This window comes from Sardina pilchardus, chromosome 8 (assembly GCF_963854185.1).
Source record: "Sardina pilchardus chromosome 8, fSarPil1.1, whole genome shotgun sequence".
NCBI lineage: Eukaryota > Metazoa > Chordata > Actinopteri > Clupeiformes > Clupeidae > Sardina > Sardina pilchardus.
The window spans coordinates 17,899,903-17,921,541 of NC_085001.1; the positions used below are offsets into that span (position 1 = coordinate 17,899,903).

Here is a 21,639-nt window from a genome sequence, read left to right on the forward strand (position 1 = left end):
TTATTGTTTTGATCCCGATACTAAGTCAAGAATTGTGATTTCGATACTTTTTCGATGGTTTTTAAAAAAAAAAAAAATTGTGTATTTGGTGATTTAATCATCAGTAACCTAATATTGAACATTTAAGCATTATCACACGAGTGGGAGTGGTGTTGTTGGCCAATATCGCCACGGCTGTGGTTCGCCGCAGGCACGAAGCCGAAGGCTGAGTGCCGTAGGTAACTACAGCCGTGGCGATATTGGCCAACAACACCACGACCACGAGTGCGATAATGTTTTTATACAACAGTTCCATTGCCAACAAAAAAAAGTTACCCGAGTGCATTTTTAGGAAGGATAATTATTATTTGCCATCGTTTTATTTAGCCCAGTTCCTCCGCTATGCGAAGTAGGCCTAGCTCAGAACGCTTGTGGTTGCTATGCAACTGCTAAGTCAAAGAACATGGAATGCCGTCTCTGGTTATCAAAGCGAAGAATCAACCGTCGCGGAGTGATTATTAGCTGTGAAGAGTCACCCGTGGTGATATCGGTTAATATCACCACTGATAGAACACGTCTCGTTTAATCAGATATTGCTAAATCGTTCGACCGGACCTAACTGTTGTATAATGTGTGATCATTCACACCAGTGGCCATCTAAGATTCTGCTCGACCCTCCACACACACAGAAAATGATAGTCATATGTTTTTATATCATCTATATTTTGGAATTCATAACTGTACATATTTTGTTGATAATGTTGAGTATTTTACAATCTGCATAATTATTAGTAGCTAAAAATGTTTTGTCATTTGTGTACTGATTTCAAGACTATTACACTTACTCATAGGCCTATGTTTAAATGGTGTGTAGGTCTAATTGAGTGTGCATAATGGAGTGTGTAATTGAGTGCCTGTCGCTTTAAGAAATACGTGAGGTAGCTTTCTATCTCACGGTTTTACCCGAGTGAAAAGTTGCATGACAAGGATATGTGGATGCAATTAATTTTGCTTTCTGTGTCATTAGATAAATGACATGTTCAAAACAGTAACATGTCGAAGAAAATCTTTCAGGGATCATATAGCCTAAGAGATGAGTGTCTTGAAATGTTCCTTTATGATTTTAGTGAGCACTACGATTTAGCTCTCTCCAGAAGGTATTTATCCACACGTTCCAGCAAACAAAACAGTGCAACAAAAGTGCAACAAGTTAGTTTAAGTTAACATGTAGGCTAGGGAATCAAGTTCACCCACACAAACTGATTTATCTCAAGATGTTAAGTTTACAGTTTTTTCCAATCGTATACACACTAAAATTAAGGTTATCAGACAGGTAACAATACTTAACACTTAGGAAGCAAAACACCTGCGCAGAGCAGTACAACATTAAGCACAAATTCAGCTTCACACTTTTTGCAAAACATTGCACACAGTGAATGTCAAAACGTAAAACACATTTTAACACCTTAGACACAGATAAAGATTGTTAGGTACTTCCTTCTCATTACAAAGCCCTGACTTGCCAATGACCACACTAAGGAACAAATTGAATAATCACATCCACCAGGTGTGTAAGCACACATGTGCAAAACTGAAAACGCAGTCACTCAGGTGTGTTACTGTATGCTCGATCCTCGAGGGGCGTTCCCACTGATCTATAACTAACACTGGATAGACTATCCCATTGTTTTCGCCCCATTATTCTTTATGTTGATCAGTGAGGATCGAGGCCTGAGGAGCGAGGGAGGATGTATAAAAGCCCAAATGAGAGGCACCCATAGCCTGTGATGTGGATGAACTCTTATGGCTTGATCCAGCTAGACAGAGAGATGATTAGAGTATTACATATTGTTGTTACTTGTTTGTATTGTTGCTTTAGTTTTTCTTCAGTGACTGTAAGTGTATAGTACTTTTTATTTGTGTACAAATTTTGATTTTTCTACACTTTACAGTATAAGAACTATAATTTTGCCATTTTCTGTTGATTGACTTGTCACTGTAACTGAACATATGGTACAGTGAAAGAAAGAAATATTGTCTGCAGCATCAGTTTTGTGCATTGCTGGATGAGGGTTCATCAAAATATTTTTGTCATCTAAATTATCCTAATGCTCTCAAACAATATGTCTGAATAACATCCATATATTGGAATAGGGTTTTTACAGATGTGTTTTGAATTTATTGTGTTGGTGTGTATAAGATAGCGACAGTGTAGAATCATTCAAAGAATGTGTTAGTGATATGAGAACAGTATAAGGTTTTATCGATGTGTTTATTGTTTTGACAGAAATATTTCATTTTGCAAACAATCTGTTATGTTCTGTTGATTGGGTGTTGTGTTTGGTTAATTGTGTGATGTGTTTAGACAAAAAGAGCCCCGTTTTCAAAATTGTGTTTAAACGATTGGAAAAAACTGTAAGAGAGTGAGTTCTTAATTACAGTTTTTCTCAAATGCTAAAACACAAAAGCCAATCCTCTAAACCAAATGACCAGTTGTCTAAACACATTTACTAAATCTAGCCTCAATTTTTCAATACCATAAACACATTTCACATGAAGACACAATTCACAAAACACGAGCTCCGTTCTCATAAATCTAAGCACATTTTTCCTTGCTAAAACACATGTTGCAAAACATATTCTCAAATGAAAGCTCATGTGATGCAAAATGCTTGCCACAGTCAGCAATAACTGAACACAATGAACATACCTGGCGTCATTCATTACACACAACGACTCAAAAATGAAGACACTTGTTGCTAATGCGCACAGTGACTGTGGTGTGTGTGTGTGGTGTGAATGAAGAAAATAAAAAAACTTCACACCCTGATCACGTTTTCTGTTGTGTACTGTTGTGTTAGCATTGAGTTGTGTTACAGTAGTGTACTTGGAGAATTTTCTGTACTCTTCATATGAAACTCACAACTCTAAATGAAGAGCTCTTCTCCAAAACGCTATAAATCCATTTTATAGACATTACTGTACTGTAACAAACATGTTACTGTATTTACAGTAATTGTGTGTTTCAGGTAATAAAAATGCAGTTGTTTTGTTTTTATTGAGTAAAGATAAATTACTGTAACTAAACAACCCAATACAGTTTCACTGAGATTACTTGAAAAAAAAAATTGAAAAAATATATTTATGAAAATTCATTAGTAAAATGGTGGATATAGCGTTTTGGAAAAGAACTCTTCAAATGCCTAATCTTCTGCAGAGATCTAAGAAGATCCGCTACTCTGAAGTTTTTAAAATTGGCATGCATTGGCAGTTATGAAACAAAGAACCTTCTCACAAATTGAGCATTGTATTTTCAATTGTTTTGCTGTAGTGTGTAATGATGTTTATAGTGTTTACATTTTTGAAAGCTTCGAGCTGCTCTTTTGGTGTGAAAGTTTGAGTTTTGAAGTGAGAAGGTGTGGTTGTGCTTATTTAGCTTTAGAAAAGGGTATTGTGTTTAGACATTGGGGAACATGGAGGAAACGTTTGTGAAATGTGTTTTAGCATTTGAGAAAAACTGTAATGAGAGGCCTATGATTTGTGACACAACATAGGGGAGCGCCGGGTCAATTGAGACACTTTTCAGTTAAACGATCTTTTCAAAGATTACGTTATGTACACAAACATTTTTATCATGTGATCAACAACTCACATGTGTTGTGTCTTAGTTACAAGTGTAATTTAACACATATGTTGGATGATCGCGCTATTTTCAAACTTTGAACGTAAGTTGACATTTGTCTCAAATGCCCCACCTATGCGTGTCGTTTGAGACACATAGGAGGGGCAATTAATACAGCATGTTCAGAAACTACTGACCTTACTCACGTTTTTATGAAGCATATCGGACAACATACTAGTGTACTCGTCATCCCGAAAATGTCACATTATTTCTCGCAATATAACTAGGTCAAACAAATGTTTTTGTCCCGTGCGTAACTTCTGATCAAAAAAAAAATCTACCGCATGTAATATTTGTTTCCCTCACTTCGCTGAATATCTGTGGATTCATGTCATACACATGTTTTGTTCATTCAAAATATATGTTGTTCATTCAAACAAGTTGTTGTTAACTCAAATCTGTTGTTGTTCCTCGCAAAACAGTTATTAATTCGGTGATTTATACAGATATTGATCGTGTAATGTGGCCACATCCGGGTTATAGCGTTAGGGACATTTAAACAGCTGTACCAATTGAACCTCCAGCGACTACTGACACTTAAACCTGTTTTGCTTCTAAACTTCAAAACTATGACATTGCATACTTTAGGGTCTGTTTAAGTACGAATTCATCTGTTGTTTGATCATATTATTATTGCATGGCACCCAAAATATAACTTTTGATCACAAAAAAACTACCGCATGTAAGATTTTACTTACCGTAGACGAAAACCGGTTCCCGCTAATAACTTTTGAATGGCGTGACGTAATTTCACGAGATTTGCCAGGATTGGTAGGTGTTATGTGCTAGACATAGTGTCAAAATCTGACGGCTCAAGCTTGGATGGTTTTCGAGGAAATCGCTGTGTATCAATTGCCCCATGTCCCAATCGACCCGGCGCTCCCCTACATAGTCTCTGACCAGATTGCAATTTTCTCCCACGGGTGTCTCCTCCTTCTGTCGCAAACTTGGATGTCTATGCAACGAATATGGTCTACTCTACTGTAGGCCACAGTGGCGCTTCTTAGCGGCATATACCGTTGGGGAGTTTTAAAAGGAACGAACGAGTCTCAGCCCAAGATCAGATTTTGTTTTGCGTGAGAAAATGGATGTATGGCGTGAGTGCGTGTGTAAACAGGCAAAATCGTGTGTCACACACCGAAAGCGTGAGAGTTGGTAGCTCTGTAGATATAGATAATAGATGTGGTTACTAAGGTGTAGCTAGGGTAAACATGATGGTTGCATAGTTTAAAGAAAGCTGATAGTGTGAAGGTAGACAGTTTAAAGCTTAAACATTACAGTTCTAACTTAACTAATGATTTCTAACTGGTATGTTAAAATGTTAACTATGCTAACAATGATAACCAGGCCGATTGGTTAATTAAGCTAATGATTTCTAGCAGTTATGGTAAAAATGCTAATGCTAACAAGGTTGATCAGCTAACTTATTTATTGATTTCTGGCAGTTAGTAAGCATTTTTAACATATGCTAGCAATGCTAACTATGTTAACAATGCTAACCAGGTTGATTAGCTAATTTAGCTAATGATTTCCAGTGTTGGGAGTAACGGCGTTACTAACAGCGTTAATTTGTCAGTAACTAAGTAATCTAATTAATTACTTTTCTCATCGTTGCAATGCGGTTATCGTTACTGAGAATTTAAAGCGTTGCGTTACTACAATTTAGTTGAATGAAGCGCGTTCACTGGATAGGATCATGTAGGAATACCCTCCCCTGAGCTAATACAAATGTATATTACTAATCACCCTGATTAGTAGCTACCCAGTCAGCACAAATAGAGACAAATACGTCTCCGAGACGCCTGGAAAAGATCTGAACAGCTTAAATACATCGTGTTCCATTTAGAACGTCTTATTTTGATCTTACAAACAGCGGCGGCATCTCACTGAGAATGCGTGTCGTAGTTCTAGATCTTTATCATATTTAATACCTTTATAAGATCTTTGTAAGACGTTAGGGAGATGGATGTCCTATTATGACGTATTGATGAGCATCTGGGATACGGCTGCTAAACGCTGTTTGAAGATCTTAGCAAGACGTATCCGATACGTCTTCCAGATGAGCAAACGCTCTCTAGAATACATCTTGCAGCCGTCCAGCAGACCTTTCGGACACATCTGCAAGACGCCTTGCAGACGTTCATGTGCTTACTGGGTAGTTTGACATTTCTTATTGTTCTTCTTGACCTTGACAGACTAGTAGGCTACCTGTACTGTACATCAGAGTTGAATCTGGAAATAATTTCATTCATAGGCCCACTTCATATCCAACTTCAGGAGGCAAAGAAATGACTTAAATAGGCTACTCACCAAATCCAAGCCATTTCATTTCTGCACATACTGTAGGTAGGCTACTGTAGCGTAGCGTAGCCGACCGAACTTGCCACAATAGTTTATAAGCATAATAGTGACATTGTGGCTTTTGATATCGGGGGTTACCTTACAGTAAAATAATTATTAGCCTATTAGGCTACACGTTGCTTACTGCTGCATACATAGCACAGGGCCGTTCAACTGGAGAAGGGGATTGCAAATATAGACTTCCGAACAGTTTTGTGAGTGCTACTTTGTTAATATTTGGGAAACTACGAGTAAGGGGCCGCGACCACTCAGCCCAGGCTGCTGAAGTGCCGCAAGCGCGCAGCAAATCAACAGAAACAATATATTTAAGCTCACAATATTCAGACCAGCCCAAAACATTAACGGCCCACCAGAAATCCTCCCGCATCTCCCGATTAGCCACCCCGAGCCTGGGCTGGGTGGGCGGATGCCATGCGCACGTTCTGACTTCCACCCACTGATTCAATCAGTTAATGTAAATATATTTGACGTTAAAGATGTTAATAGCGTTATAGAACACAAAATTAAGGTCAGTTACTTTGTTGAGTAACTAAGTACTTTTACAGTGTGGTAACTGAGTTACTAACTCAATTACTTTTTGGCAGAAGTAATTTGTAACGGTAACTAATTACTTTTTAAAAGTAACACTGATGATTTCTAGCTGTAATGGTAAAATGCAAACTATGCTAGCAATGCTAACCAGATTAGCTGACGTAGTTGATGATTTCTAACAAGGGGCAGCGAACGTTCTGAGAGTGTAGACAGTATGGCGGCCGCCATGCTAAACAGGAGACCAGTGCTAGCTCGCCATTCCATTGAATCCTACGGGGCGTAAGCGCCACTTTTGACATCAATAACGTTACAGCTGAAACGTTCTAAGCCTTTATATGAACATGTTCTATTTTCGGAGTAAATACAACATTGTGAGATTGCCGTTATAACCTCGTAACTGTCTTATCGGCGGAGTAATAAATGTTTTTCTGAAATCAATGCTAAAGTGTTAATGCGCATGCGTCTAGAGAGGGTAAAGCTTCGCCATAGGTCAGACTCGGTCAGACTACGTGCCTACGTCACATGTACGACACCTGAGCCTGCGCAGGAGACCTATGACGGGAATAGAAGACCTAAAAAAACGTTGAAATTTGCTTCCTCGGTCTATGCTGACGTCTACGTGATAGCTCTGTTCATATCTTTTACTGTCAATGATTTCTAGCAGTTATGCTAAAAATGCTAACCATGCTAACTTGCTAGTGAGGACTTTTATTTTGAAACATTTGTTGCTAGGGTATCCTTGATGCCCACTATCATGAATAAAGAAGATACTGTAGTATCATCATGTTGGTTGCTATGGAAATTGTCTTAAGCGCTTAATTTTAATGGTTGCTATGTTGGTTGCTAGGTACATGGAGGTTTCATATAGTTGACTGGAGGCATAGTTGATGATAACTGTCAGTTGGAATGGTTGAACAGTTAAATAGTTGAGTAGTTTCAATGGTTAACTGATTTAATAGTGTATTATTGCAGTGAGGTCATTTTGAAAACAGTTGTGGACAGAGGAAACAGTTTAACAGGATGTAGTCTTCAGAGAGATTGTATGCTTAAAGCCAGAGAAACTGACAGTTGGCTGCAGGTGGCTGGCCAGCTGGCGTAAGATTCTAATTGCTGATGTCATAATGGGGCAATGTTAAGTCTATGGGGAAATGTTAATAGTTTTTAATTAATAATTTAAAAAGTATAAAAGTTTCAAAGTTGAAAAATACATTCCTCCGGTGTCTTTAGTAAGGGATAATCAACGACGCACCGTGTGTTTCTAGGAGAATAATGCACGTTCTAAGTGGTAATAAGGACCCGACGCCGCAGGCAGAGGGGACTTTACACTTCGATAAGTGCATTATTTTCCTAGAAACGCACGGCGTGGAGTTGATTATCCCACTTATACCACTGCTACTATCATTTTCGTTTATATTGTCGCTATCTTACAGTAGATAACAACATTGCAACAACAACATTGCTGTTTTTACTGTTAAATTCACATTGGCGAATTAATATTCAAGTGTAATAAGCCCAAAAGAAGGGAACTACTTCATAGCCGTGCAGTATATAGAAAAATAAAGCACGTTCCAAATAGCGCATCACAATAGGAAATTTGACCAAGCAGTGGTATAAGTAAGGTCTACGTAACACAGTTTGAATGAAGTTTCTATGTTAAACGGTTCAGGCTGAATTGCGTGCGTTAGAAGGAGAAGAATAAAAAGTTGAAGTTGAAGTAGAAGACTAGGAAGAACAGTGCAGTGCATTTTCATGCACTGTAATAATAAGAAAATGCCTAGGAAGAACAGTTTTCATGCACTGTAAAAAGTCAAAACAGAGGGCTTCCAATCAGGGGTCACTGTAAAGCCCAACGCCCACCAGAAACGGCGTTCAGCGGTGTTCGGCGGTCTGGGCTTGCCGCGCAGGATTTTAGAATAGTTTTCTATCTCTGTGCGGCTGCTGCGCAGCAGACGTTTCCAGTGGGCGATGCTCCATTGAAAACAATGAAATTCTATTTTTTTTTCGTGGCGCGGCTTGCCGCGTACTTTTCTGGTGGGCGATGGCCTTAAGGGAAACTGACCATATATAAGGGATGAGTAAAACGTATATAAAAGAGAGGAAGAGAAGCAGAGGGGCTTTTTTCAGTACCTGCGTCTTGATTAGGTTCTTTGCCCTCAGTCAGTGGGTTTTTTCTTGTTGTTTATTTAGTATTCCAGTCTTGTTTACTTATACCTTGTACCTTATACCCTGACTAAGAAATAATTATTCTTCATAAAATTACCTGTTCCACAATTATTGGCACCCCTAACAATTCCTAGGAAATAAATGTAAAGTATTTCTGCATTTCTACAGTAGTTTACAAAGTTTATCAGAGTATGTACATGAACATTTCATTAGATGAACATTTAATTAGTCATTCTTAACATCCTGTTTCCCTGGGGTATAAATATGACGTGACACAGAGGCCATTTCTCTTCAACATGGGAAAGACAAAGGAACACACCGTTTAAGTAAGGCAGATGTGTGTCGACCTTCACAAGTCAGGCAATGGCTACAAGAAAATAGCCACTCGCCTACACCTGCCCATATCTACGGTCAAGAGGACACAAGCTTATATTTGTCCTGTGTTGTGCTGTATTGAATTATAAATACAATATACAAACAAGGGGATTTAAAAAAAAAAAGAAAACAAGCATTTTATTAATACAGATATTTTATATACAACCTTGCTATTATCATATGAACATTAACTTAAAGTGAAAAATACAGTACAACAGGTTTATTCCCTGTGTTGCAAGGTAAAACTTTTAACTTTTTCCAGGTATCTCATTCAGTTATAGGATTTTTAGGGCCCGAGCACCGAGGTGCGGCCACTGAAAGTGGCTGCACCGTAGGTGCAAGGCCCTATTGTTTTTGCTCAGATTATTATTATTATTATAGCGGTTTCCCCTTACCGGAATGTTTTGCCTTTTTTCACCAACTTGGCATGCTCTAAAACTCTTGAAATTTGGCAGTTACCTGTAGAATTAATACCTCTACTGAGAGACAGACCTCTGGCCTAGGGTGTGGCTCAGGGACTCTATAGCGCCACCTAGCGCGCCGTCTACTGTGGTTGACACATACATTCACGGAAATGAACCAAATTTGGTGGACATGTGTGTTGTATTATTCTGAACAAGTTTTACATTCAAACTATATAGTGAATCTTAGCAAAATTTAAATTAAGTGAGATTTTCAGATTTTTGCACATCATGTATTTTGAAATACTTCTCCTAGACGGTTTATCGAAATTATGTCATTTAAGCACTAAAATGATCTTGAGGGGTTGCCTGAGAGGAATTGCGACCAGATTTTTGAATTTCAAAAGTATATTGAAATGGCGAAGGTTTGAATGATGGCGTTTCATTAAGAAACAGGAAGTTGGTGTTATAGGCAGAAAAAAGGTTAGGAATTGTATATAATTTGGCAGCTACATCTGGAATTGCTTCTGCTAGTCAGAGACAGGGCTCTGGCCTAAGGTGTGGCTTTGGGACTCTATAGCGCCACCTAGCAGCACGTTATCTGTTGTGGTTGACACAAACATTCCCGAAAATGAATCAAATTTGGTGGACTTGTGTGTTATTGCTATGGCTAGTCAGAGACAGAGCTTTGGCCTAGGGTGTGGCATAGAGACTCTATAGCGCCACCTAGTGCGTTGTCTGTTGTGGTTGACACATACATTCACGAAAATGAACCAAATTTGGTGGACTTGTGTGTTATTGCTATCAGTAGTCAGAGACAGAGCTTTGGCCTAGGGTGTGGCTTAAGGACTCTATAGCGCCACCTAGCGCATTGTCTTTTGTGGTTGACACAAACATTCACGAAAATTAACCAAATTTGGTGGGCTCGTGTCTTATTGCTTTTGCTAGTCAGAGACAGAGCTCTGGCCTAGGGTGTGGCTTCGGGACTCTATAGCGCCACCTAGCGCATTGTCTGTTGTGGTTGACACAAACATTCACGAAAATTAACCAAATTTGGTGGGCTCGTGTCTTATTGCTTTTGCTTTTCAGAGACAGAGCTCTGGCCTAGGGTGTGGCTTAGGGACTCTATAGCGCCACCTAGCACATTGTCTGTTGTGGTTGACACATACATTCACGAAAATGAACCAAATTTGGTGGGCTTGTGTGTTATTGCTATCGATAGTCAGAGACAGAGCTCTGGCCTAGGGTGTGGCTATCCGGGAGTTAATTGAAGCTAACTGCCTATGGCAAGTTGCATTGTAAGTTAGCTCTGGGGTAGCAAAGATCAAAGTGTGCCGTCTTCATCTACCGAAGATCACAGTATCCACTAGACGGCAGTGGACAAAACTGTGTAGTGAAAAACGTCTGCATTTCCAATGTCATCATCCCCGTGATAGTGTAACAGGTGCGATAATTGAAAATCCCCATGTTATCTTCCCCTAGAAAAAATCTCAAGATACCGGATCTCCTTATTTGGGCAAAGATGGTGGCTTTTTTGTAGGCGAACTTCAGAGGTCTATGTTAAATGAAGCTGTTTCTATGATGGTTGCTAGGGTAGATGATAAACCAGCTCATCTTAATTAGCTGCCAGGTAGATCAGATAGTTAGTGATATCACCTGTATGAAAGAATACAGTATATGCATGGCAGGACTTTTACTTTCTGGAACCGGGGTGTCCACCTCTGGAGGTTACATGGAGGCATTGTTGCTTAACTGTTGCCATGGCATGCTCAGAGATTTCAGCCGCTGGGTGGTGTAGGAATAATATGTCTTAGAATAGTCCTTTAACTCAAAACTTGGTGTCCGTCTTCCTCCCTTCCAACAGTGGTGTGAGCTGCCCCTCTTTGCAGGTTTTCCCAAGTCAAACATTGTGAAGACAGAACTGATGTCTTTGAGGACTTCTGTGTGGTGTTTCATTTAAATGAATCAACAACCTGGGTCTGATTGTAATCCAGTTCAGTTTGATGGTGGAGGAAGTGATCAGACAACAGGTACATGGTTCAAAAGGATCTAAGGAACACCAGAGTAAAAACATCCTGGGGTCTATTTATGGAGCATCAATTCAGTGGGCACATTCGACATCTTGCTGCTGCACGGATCTGGCTAATTCTTATAATACAAACAAGCATCACGTTCAGCCAGATCTGTGTGTGTGTGTGTGTGTGTGTGTGTGTGTGTGTGTGCGTGTGTGTGTGTGTGTGTGCGTGTGTGTGTGCGTGTGTACTCTGTGTGTGTACTCTGTGTGTGTGTGTGTGTGTGTATGTGCGTGTGTATGTGCGTGTAACTGATACCCCCCCCCCCCCCTCCCCTCCCGGAATTCCAGGAAACTTGCCATGCATTCAGAGGGTGTCATGATAATCACACACTTCAAATTTTGTACAGCTTTGTATGTGTCCGCTAAAGATTATGTGCAATTACAATGCCTTGCTTTGCTCTTTTTTTGTCCTATGGTTCTCAATATATTTACAGAAAACTATGTCCAGTACAGACTGATTGGTGTACAGTGACTAAATATACACATATATTTATTGTATGCCCCCCCCCCATGAATGGCAAATTTTGTGCAGTTTTGAATATGTAAGCCAGAGATACCTGTGATGCAATGCAATACAATGTATTTGCTTTTTCATTTTTAACTAAGTGGTGTTATACCTCAAATGAGTGGTGCATCCTATAGGGCCTACGATTCTCAAGATAAATGTTATGGTACGCAGACTACACACAGCCATCTATGCATAGGTTATGCTAGATTTGTGCATTGGTATACGCATACAAGCTTGTTGTGTCTGTGAAATAATGTATGTGCTTTAAGTATACGTTACGTTGCGGCTCGTCTCGTCGGGAATCTTTGGTCTGAACCCTACTTAAGAGTGTACCGTCACACCCACACCGGTGTGACAGGAATGTTGGAAAATGAACATTCTAAAGAATATAATTTTAGAACGTTGAATTGTTGCGGAATGGAATCTTGGGTTAGAATGTTCAAAACCCACCCTTTTAAAGGTTAATCTTGGTTTGGTTAATTTGGTTATGGTTATTTAGCAGACGCCTTTGTCCAAAGCGACATACAAATAAATAACAATACAAATTAAATAACAGTGAACAATTACAAAAAGGGGGAATAGCAATATTATCAATAAAACAATCAATTAAGCACTAACCTAATGAGAAATAAAACAATGAAATGAGAATAGCAATCAAATAAGTCACTCAGTTAATTATATAATAACAATAACTATAGCATGGTAAGGCTAAATTTAAGGACAATAGCAGAATAAATGTCAAATTCTAACAATGGACAAATTATGACAAAACAATACTATTATACAAACCATAACACATAACAAACGCTCAAAAGACTAAGTGCATATTAAACAAATATGCCTTAAGACCCCTCTTGAAAGATCCAAAACTGTTGCTGGAACGGAGAGCACTGGGCAACTCATTCCACCAACACGGAACCACTGAAGAATAGGATCTACAGTTTGACCTAGCATGAATGGTTTGTCGACATAACAGACGCTCCTCAGAAGATCGCAATGGGCGGTTGGGAATGTACATCTTGATCAAAGAACTGAAGTAGCTAGGAGCAGATCCAGTCAGTGTCCTATAGGCCAGAGTGAGAGATTTAAATTTAATTCTGGCTACTATAGGGAGCCAGTGGAGAGTAACTAGGAGAGGGGTTACATGTGTCCTCTTTGGCTGATTGAAGACCAGTCGTGCTGCAGCATTCTGAATCAACTGTAGTGGTCTTAATACGCAAGCAGGTAAGCCAGCTAACAGGGAATTGCAGTAGTCCAGCTTGGAGATAACCATTGCCTGTACAAGTGGTTAATCTTGTTAATCTTGTTAATCTAATCTTGTGTTAGAATGTTCAAACCCCACCCTTTTAAAGGTTAATATGTAAGTGGTTATATAAGTGGTTGAATAATATTGTGTCCTGTCTTCTGTAGATCAGGTGTGTCAACACAATGCTTCAAAGTGTGATTATATAGTGGCAGGTGACATTATTGCTGTCACCCATAGGCGGTCTTTGACATGAATGTGTGTGTGTGTGTGGCTGTGGGTGTGGCTGTGGGAGGGGGTGAGTCACCTACTGTACTTTTTTAACTTCTCTTCTCCCTCTCTACACTAATGACTGCACGTCAAAGAGCCCATCTGTAAAACTCCTGAAGTTTGCAGATGACACCACCGTCATTAGTTTGATCTGCTTACAGACAGGAAGTGGAGCAGCTGGTCCAGTGGTGCAGTCAGAACCACCTGGAGCTTAACCCCAAGAGGACTGTGGAGATGACAAGTCCCCTACCACTCCCCCCTCTTGCCATTCAGAATGACACAGTGTCCAATGTGGATTCCTTTTGGTTCCTGGGATCAACCATCTCACAGGACCTAAAATGGTCTCCCCACATTGACACTATCCAAAAGTTATACTAAGACAGCTAAGGAAATTTAATCTGCCTAAGGAGTGCTGACCACTATCTACTCAGCGATCATTTAGTCTGTCATCTGCACCTCCATCACTGGTTTGGGTCAGCCACCAAACGAGACAGGGCCAGACTACAATGGACAATAGGGCTGCAGAGAGGATTATTGGAGCTGATATCCCTTCCATCCAGGACCTTTACCGGTCCAGAGTCAGGAAAAGGGCAGCAAAAATCTCTATTACGTAACTCAATTACACTGAATGTGAGGCTGAGCTCCGAGTGTTGAGACAGAACATTTAATTTATTTGCCCTGGGCCTAGGCAGTAGGCTACCATCCCCATTTCAGTAGAGAGAAAGAGGTGAAGGAGAGGGAGGAAAATGGAATGGGTCATGTTAAGCTGTTTATTATTTTCCAGAGGTGTGGACTCGAGTCAGACAGTCATGAATTTGATGACTTTAGACTCGACTTGACAAAATATAAAAAGACTTGCAACTCGACTTGGACTTGAACATCAATGACTCGGACTTTCACTTGGACTTGCGCCTGTTGACTTGTAAAGACTTGCTACTTCCCATAAAAAAAAACAAAGATAAAAAGACAAAAGTATGTTAACACGGACTGATCTATCTCTGTGTGTGCGCCTGTGCGTGTGTGGCAGAGACCCGTATTCGGCACAAGATCCAATCAAATCACTTAGATTGTTTTGATTCGACAGCGGCCAACCACGCGGAACAAGCTATTAGTCCAGGGCAAAGATTCTAGAACAGAGCTCTGTTCTAGAATCTTTGGTCCAGGGCCAGACAACGAACGTGAATGCGCTAGCAAAATGATACCGATTATTTAGTCTGCCTACAAAAATTACGTGGAGACCAACAAGAAACGAATCACGGTGTGTAGAACTTGTTAAATTCCTCCCAGCTTCATCCGAGCCTTCATCACATTAAATCCATTCCACTGGTTACCAGGAGAAGAATAGCCTAGCCTACCTTAACGTTTTGTTTTGAGCACTGGTTGTCACTCATTGGATACATATCAAACTCCATGTCATGTAATGGTAGAACGGGACAACACAATGCCATGCCACGGTAACCTACCTAAATCATAGAAGTTAACATTGCAAGATATTTTCTATGACACCAGAAATATTTCCTTTACCTTGTTAGTTTTTTTAACATTCATTTTATTTAATGAAAACTATATCCTTGAACTATGCGTGACTATTTTGCTAAAACCGAATGAAACCTACTTCTTAAAGTGACAGGCACTCAATTAGACCTACACACCACCCCTGCAATATCATTAAGGACAAGTGTAATCAATATGAAGTATTCAAATTATTGAATATTTTTAGTTATAAGTAATTATGCAGATCCTAAAATGCTATAAATTGTTAACAAAATATGTAACGGTTTTGCCTATATTTTTGTAATATAATAAACGGTCACTACCTGTTTCACTCAATTTTAAAAAAGACTCGAAAGGACTCGAAATTCAAAACGTAGGACTTGGGACTTGACTTGAGACTTGTTGGCCTTTGACTTGGACTTGACTCGGGACTTGCCTGTCTTGACTCGGGACTTGAGGGCAATGAATTGAGACTGACTTGTGACTTGCCAAACAATGACTTTGTCCCACCTCTGTCACATCTAGAATGTCTGAAGCTTCATTTTGGCTCGTACCTCCATTGGGAGTGGACAGATCATTGTCACATTCATATTTCCTGCTGGAAGTCTAATTTTGTTCACATCTGCAGTGTAAAAATAAATATTTTTGCAGTGTAAATATAAATATTATTAATATGGGCAATCTGAATGTATTCTTTACCAACCTACAACCAATAGCCTAGAGGTACTGGATCACTTTTCTCTGATGTGTAGTCACTCCACACAGGTTCATGTGAGCAGGTTATGATTGGGTTGTATGGGGAAGTCTCTTGCCACTCCATAAGGTGGGCACCAGTCACAAAGCTGTGGCAGGGAACCCCATCAAGATGTGCCCCATCTCTGTACATTCATATAGATACAAGTGCTTTCATTTGAAAGCATCTCAGCCATAACCACGTGTAAGCTTAATGAGAAAATGCCTTCATGTTTTTTTGTGTAAAGTCATAGCCGGGTCATTCCACGTCAAATCAACCGGAGGCTCAAGTTTTGCAGGCTGGTGCATAAATAGGAATAGAATGCAGTAAAACCAGCATTACCTCTATTTCTTTGCATAAGACAAGGTGTTTTTAAAAAGAAGAGGTAATGCTGGTTTTGCATTCTATTCCTATTTATGCACCAGCCTGCAAAACTTGAGCCTCCTACAAATTCTAGTTCTTGAGCAATGAGCTTGTGAACTTTGACAAAAAAAAAGAGGCAGAACAAGTTTGACACTCCCCTCCCCCCGTAAAACTGGCTGTTACTTGAAAAGTACTGATCTTAGCACAAAAGCATTTCACAGAGTGTCTCCTGGGTAACATAGGTGCACATGGTATTTTTTTCAGATTTTTTTGAGACGCAAGTGCGTACGCTCTGGTTGATTTGGCGTGGAATGACCCATTTCTAAAGTAACCTTCTCAACACTGCTCACATCTATGGTCTCTCATCTGTTTACAAAGAGGCTGTTTGTACTGATGACTGTAACACAATTGTGGGGTGTGTTTGCATGAAAAGCATTAACGTTCATAAACAGGCTCTAATGTAATACTGGTTCTAAGTTGGTTCAGTTCTTGTGCACCAGCCTGTTTGCAGTTCTCATCTACGTCGCCTATGTTTCAGGAGGCAGAGTAGTAGTGATGCGCGGTTCAGCCCATAACCCACGGATAACCGCGGGTCGGGCGGATTTGGGTAGGCCTAATAGTGTTTTCTATTGCGGGTGGGTCGGGTCAAAAAAGTAAAAATGCACATTTCTCTCTTGGGAACTTATTACATATTAGGTGCAACGAATTAGGCTAACGTTTTGCACTTACAGACTTTCTAAATTGCATGTACAACGCAGGAGGTGTTGTCCAGCGCAAAACATAATTTCTCCTAAATTCAGCATCCAATTGCGCCATGCGTGACTGACTTAAAAAAGTCAATCGCGCATACGCTATTTTATGGACATGTAGCCTATTGATCTGGGATATGGAAGGTTGTGCACAATTTCGAGAACACCTTGCTTCTGTCATATGCACGAATAAACAGCTGTGCTCATGCAAAATGTGTTTATGCTTGGCAGTGTTTCACGCAAAAGTAGCCTATGAAGTTGCAAGGGGAAATATTAATGGAAAATCGTTATGTCCATGAAGATGATTTAACACTAGCTATGTCTAGGCTGCAGATTCCAATTATGAATGGCGTGGACGAGCGCAGATTGTAAAAACACTCACACACTCACACACACAAACACACACACATTCCCCATTTGTTTCTCCTACTGTACTTACCCCCCCCCTTCTGTCAAACACACACACACACACACACACACACACATACACACACACACACTCACTCAATACAGCAACAGGTTTTGTGAATTCAATAATCTGAGATGTTCATGTAAGCCTTACATGTGCATGATTTACAGTACACTTACTTGATACTCAAACATGGATAACGAATCAGAACTGTATTTTCTATATTAATGGCTATTCAGTAGAAAGTCATGTTTATGATTAAACTGGGAACTGACAATGCAGACCCAAGTCTCATCCTCACAAAACAAGCTAGTCTTACATGTCACATATTAATATCCAAAATTCAGTATTCATGTGCAAGGTTTACAGTACACCATATCAACGCATTGGTTAAGATTTAAAATATGGATTTCCAGTCAGAACCGCATTTTGTAGATCACAGTCACTTTCATCAGATTAGTCAAACCAGGTGTATATGACATCTAAAGACCTAATATGCCTGTCTAGCATAGCGTCACCAGCTGTCGAAAGACAGAATAGTTTTTGGAATTTATTTACAAAATATTAGTAACATAAATCTGATGATATCCACATGCCCAAACTGCTAACCTGGTCTAGTGCCACCAGCTGACCAAATAGTTAATGTGACAAGACATTTACAACACCATTAATTAGTCTGAAACTTTCCTAAATATTAGATACTATGATAAGGCTGATACTGACATGCCTCACTCATATGGCTGGTGTAGCCCCCCCGTCCCCTAAGCAGGTATAGGCTGGAAGGAGATATTTTGAATAACTACCAGCTGTTGTCTGCATTACACTGCATATCACAAAATGTATGTCATAAACAAATGACTTAGAAGCATATTATTGTACCCTACATGTTTGTAATGTAAAGCCACCCGGTGACTGCCATCAATGTAAAACAACAAGAGGTGAGTAAGTGCTTCCAGTGTATAAAACATGCAAAAACAAGTAGTGCACACATCAAATATGTGAATTTCACAAGGCACGTGCTGCTTTGTTAGATTCCAAAATGTCATGGGTCCGCACCGCAGGTGCTCGGGCCCGCCATCGCCGCTTGCGGCTATATTTACAACTGTTTCCTGCCTTGCATTTGCAGTATTTGCAGCAATGGATACCAGCTACCCGACAGGGACAGCAATTCTTGTGTGCACACTTGCCACACGAGCAGGGATCTGGCAAACATTCAGGCTTTGAGATTACAATCTCAGGGACCAATGAACTGCCCTTTCTCACAAAACCATAAGAAGCTGAATTTAAAGGGATATTCCGCCATTTTTGGAAATACGCTCATTTTCCACCTTCCCTCGAGCAAAACAATTGATATTTACCTTGTTCCCGTTCATCCAGCCATTCTGTGAGTCTGGCGATACAACTTTTAGCTTCAGCCTAGCATAGATCATTGAATCGGATTAGACCATTAGCTTCTCGCCTGCTAGCTTCATGTTTAAAAGTGACTAAGACTTCTGGTAATTTTCCCATTTAAAACGTGTCTCCTCTCAAGTTAGAAAGTGCAATAAGACCAACTGAAAATGAAACCTGGCGTTTTTCTAGGCTGATTTGACATGGAACTACACTCTCATCTGGCGTAATAATCAAGGCAACTTGCAGCTACTGGCACTACTACTGCTTGTTGTCTATGGGGACTATTTTCAGATGCTGCGTAAGATATCACTGCGCCTATGGTACGTTTGCAAGTTGCCTTGATTATTACGCCAGATGAGAGTGTAGTTCCATGTCAAATCAGCCTAGAAAAACGCCAGGTTTCATTTTCAGTTGGTCTTATTGCACTTTCTAACTTGAGAGGAGACACGTTTTAAATGGGAAAATTACCAGAAATCTTAGTCACTCTTAAACATGAAGCTAGCAGGCGAGAAGCTAATGGTCTAATCCGATTCAATGATCTATGCTAGGCTGAAGCTAAAAGTTGTATCGCCAGACTCACAGAATGGCTGGATGAACGGGAACAAGGTAAATATCGATTGTTTTGCTCGAGGGGAGGTGGAAAATGAGCGTATTTCCAAAAATGGCGGAATATCCCTTTAAGGTCGAGGTGGCATCTGTAAATGGAGCTTGGACCCAAAGTTGCTGTTGATAATAGGCTCTTTGTATATGTTTTCTAGCATTAGTTGAAGTGCAAGCGGTCCTCTCAAAATGTTCTCATGCTCCCACACGCTGCCACCATTATGGGTCAACCCCCGCCCCCCCCCCTTCCCCTCACCTCTTCCTCATTCCCTTCTCCTCCACAGCGCCACTCTCCCCCACGGCCCCCACATACAGCCGCCATTGCGGCTCCTGCCTCCTACTCTTCCTCATTCTCTTCTGTCCACACCGCAGACAGCCGCCATTGTGGCTCCTTCCCTCCTGCCTCCTCTTCCTCATTCCCTGCTCCCCTCTCCTGTCCGCGCCACATACTGCCGCCATTGCGGCTCATCACCTCATTTGTACCCTTGAGAGGTGACTCCCTGTCCTGCTGCATAGCGGCGTGTCACAGCATACAAAAATAAACCAGAAAAACCAGACTGCCTAGGAGTGGGGGCCAACAAGTGCAAAACAAGTGCACGCTTCCTGTCGGAGCGGGACACCCTGGTCACGTACCACAATATGCCGCAATGGCATTAGATCATGTAAGAGCTCGTGTTTACTCTAAATACTACGGGTACACGGACACATGAAGCCTGGCCATATGGTTCAGATGGAGTGCAGGCGCGCTGGGAGATGGGTGCGTGTCAGTGCCGGCCGAACATGAGTTTGCTCTCAGCTTGGTGGAGAGTGAAATTCCCAAAGTCTTCTCGACACCCCCCCCCCCCACACACACACACACACACACACACACACCCCTCCCGATCCTTCCCCCGCACCTCACCGCAAGCCTCCGAGGCCCCTGTGATCGACTGTCTGTGTGACAAAGGACACACACACACACACATACATACACCACAACCTCCGTCTCGGTTTGCACACCACACCCCTGACACCCCTCCCTCGGGGTACGGGAGTAAAGGACCTGCTGGCGCTGCGCCAGGAAGCCACTGCGCGAGGCAACAGAGGGCGCCATGGGGGAAGGCGCGGGGGATGGGGGGGTGGGGTGGGCGTTGGGGGAGTGGGGATCACAGTGCAATGAGCTGCTGGAAGGCTGGGCTGGTATTCTATGTAACACTAGACCAGACAGGGGATGGAGGAGATTCAAGATGCGAGAGCTTGAGGAGAGGGAGGAGAGGCGCGTTAAATAACAGACATTGCAGCGAGAGATGACAATAGAGGGAGAAGAGAAGACATGGGGAGAAGGAGAAGAGAATCAGGGTGTTGCAGAGAGAATGCTGAGGGCAACGAAAAAGAAGATAACAAGTCTGTAGGGCACGTCTGGAAAAACAAGAGGCACAGACAAACTGGTCAAGCAAGAGCCACAGACAGAGGAAAGGGGAGACGGTAGAGCTGTCAGGCTACCTTAGACTGCAAAGAACCGACATAGATGGAGAAACAAATGGACAGTCTCCCAGAAAGGCAGAAAGACTGATTTATTGGTTGATTGTTTGTTTTATTGATTTATTTGTTGATTGATTGACTGGTATTAAGTTGTGGGCAGGGAATAATACATCTGACTCAGGTGGACAGGAGGTTTTTGGGGGTCAGACAGACACAGACTGTGTGATTGATTGATTGATAGGTGGATATTTGTGATTGTGAAGTATGGGTGGAAACGTGTCAGACAGCTGGACAGGTTTTTTGGGGGGTCACCCCAGGATATATACATATACTCTGCTATGACCTCAGGTTACTATGGCTGCCAAGTAAACTTTTGTTGAAAAGAAAAAGTTGTGGTGATGACAGCAATATTTAGAACAGGTAGGAAATGTGAGCTTTTAAAGTTTAGGTCAATAAATAACCGGCAATTCCTGTTTGTTGCTAGTGGTATGTAATTGGTAGACTGTTTTTTTATCCATTTTCTTTATATCAGAATGCTTATACTCTTCTATGACCTTACAATCATGGTCATTTTTAACATTGTGATCACCTCAGTAAAGCTGTTGCTTCATGAGTGCATATACGTAAGGGATAACGGCCGACGAGGTGACCGGTTCGATGGAAATAATGGCTAGGTGGAGGTCTAGAACTCCGGCGACGTGCGAAGCACGGAGACGGAGTTACCTCCGCCGTGCCATTATTTCCATCGAACCGGTCGACCTCGAAGGCCGTTATCCCGCTTATCTCCCGTTTCTATTCATAACATGTATATTTAGAACATAGTTTTATTCCACCGTTGCGTCCGTTAACAT

General features: G+C 41.0%; 1 protein-coding gene across 2 annotated transcripts in view; it reads left to right on the forward strand.

The window, feature by feature from the left end:
* LOC134088873 (NXPE family member 3-like) overlaps nucleotides 1–21,639 on the forward strand; it is a 35,010-nt gene that overhangs the window by 7,147 nt on the left and 6,224 nt on the right. The window contains exon 1 of one of the 2 annotated variants that reach the window (XM_062543037.1): nucleotides 20,714–20,866. The exons of the other annotated variant lie outside the window; for it this stretch is intronic. The gene's annotated coding sequence lies outside the window, so the exon portion shown is untranslated. Of the gene's footprint in view, nucleotides 1–20,713; nucleotides 20,867–21,639 lie in introns of those variants that run through there. 2 annotated transcript variants of the gene reach the window in all.